Below are 1,934 nucleotides of genomic sequence, written 5' to 3'. Positions count from 1 at the left end.
CTGGACCATGGCGGTAAGTGCTATGTCCAGTCTTTGCTTAATCATTTCCAGGGCCGGTGACTCCACCACCTCCCTGGGCACCCCGTTCCAATGTTTTTACACATGTTTTCTGTGAAGACATTTTTCCTGATGTCCAACCTAAGCCTCCCCTGGCCCAGCTTAAGACTGTGTCCTCTTGTCCTACCGCTGGTTGCCTGTCAAAAGAGACCAACCCCCGCCTGGCTACAATCTGTTTACAGGTGGTTGTAGAGAGGGATAAGGTCCCCATGAGCCTCCTTCAAGCTCAGCATCCCCCAGTTCCCTCAGCTGCTCCTTGTAGGACTTGTGCTCCAAACCCTTCACCAGCTCCATTGCCTTCTCTGGACTCTGTCCAGCACCTCAATGTCTTGCAGTGAAGGGCCCCAGAAGTGGGTTCGATTCAGAAGAGACAGGATTTGAGGAGTGGCCTCCCCAGTGCTGAGTGCAGGGGGGACAATCACTGCCCTGGTCCTGCTGCTCACAAAATTCCTGATACGGGCCAGGATGTCACTGGTGGTGGTGCCTGGCCCTGGCCCTTGTCCTGGCTCTGGTTCTGGTTTTGGTTCTAGTTCTGGTCTCGGTCCTGGAAAAGGACATGTCAAATAGCTTGTACAGGAAAGCAGGGAAGCAAGAGGTAGGGTAGTAGGGTGCCGAGAAAAATATTTCCATGTACACTGATGTGAGAGGTACTTTCTCCTGTCCTCAGTTTTACACAGATCCAGACAGTTTGTGTTCTGCGTGATGAACTTCGTCAGAAAAAGCAAATAAACAGACTGCCAGTTTTCCCCAAAGAGGAGATGAAAGGAGAAAGATAAAAGCTCTGCTGGGTTACCACAGTAACCAGCTTCTGACATATTCTGGTTCATGCTCCAGTCTGACAAGAGCTGGGTTTGAAACAACTGGCTGAAAATGCCATGGGGGCTTATGGGGATGAGAGGAGGGAAGATACAGGACTTCAAAAGCTGTTCTAAACTTACAGATGTCACTTCCATTCAGAGCAGTTCACTTTGTGTGTGTTTTTCAGGTTATGCCATTGGCCTTTTAAGAGAAACAGCTGCCTCACCGCTCCAGTGCCAGGTTCATCACAGTGCTGTCCATATCCTCAGCCACGCTGACCACTCAGATCATCTTGCGCTGGAGCACTGCTGTTTGCACTTATGGGATGCCAGGTCATTCCCTCTCTGATCCCTTCTGGCATGTCCCATTTCTCCACGTGACAGTGATGGTTCCAGACAGCATGGGACTGCTGGCTTTTTGTAACTGCTGATACAGTTTTATCTGAAGGAGGCATCTTGATATCAGTTGTGTGTTAGGGTGGTTGTGTGCTGAGCCATCCCAGAGCTGTGTTCCCCACAGCGTGACTCCCTGCAGGACTTCTCCCATGGGTTTCTCCTCTCTATCCTCTACTGGACGGAACTAAACAGTTCTCGGCTGCCTGCTGGCTTCAAATAGTGTCATGCTGTGGGTAAATCTCGAGCCCCATGTGTTCCTTTCATCTGTGCCTCATTGGTAAACAGCAGATCTCTCCATTTCCAACCCCACTGCCTACTGCAGGGATCTGGCTGCTGGGTCTGGAAAGCTAGGATTTTGCACAGGGAAGTAAGATGAATGACTCTATTAAATAAACATCACTGCTCTGTTTATTCTTTCAAAAGAACAGATTAAAAAAACCAGAAGATGCATTTTAAATGCATTAAAAATTCTGAGCAAAATAATGCCTTAAATACAATGCTCGTGTAAGATAAATCACATGGCTTTTTTCTACACAGGCACATGGAAAGCAAAAGCATATTATTATATCATTATTTATATGGCACCATATGCTAAGTCTGGAACTTAAAGACTTTGAAATAAATAAGAAAACACCAGCTGCAGATTAGCAATACACTCCTTTATTGGGAGTCACTGTGTAACTG

Source organism: Geospiza fortis, unplaced genomic scaffold (genome assembly GCF_000277835.1).
Source record: "Geospiza fortis unplaced genomic scaffold, GeoFor_1.0 scaffold1, whole genome shotgun sequence".
Classification (NCBI taxonomy): Eukaryota; Metazoa; Chordata; class Aves; order Passeriformes; family Thraupidae; genus Geospiza; species Geospiza fortis.
This window is presented reverse-complemented; position numbering follows the sequence as displayed.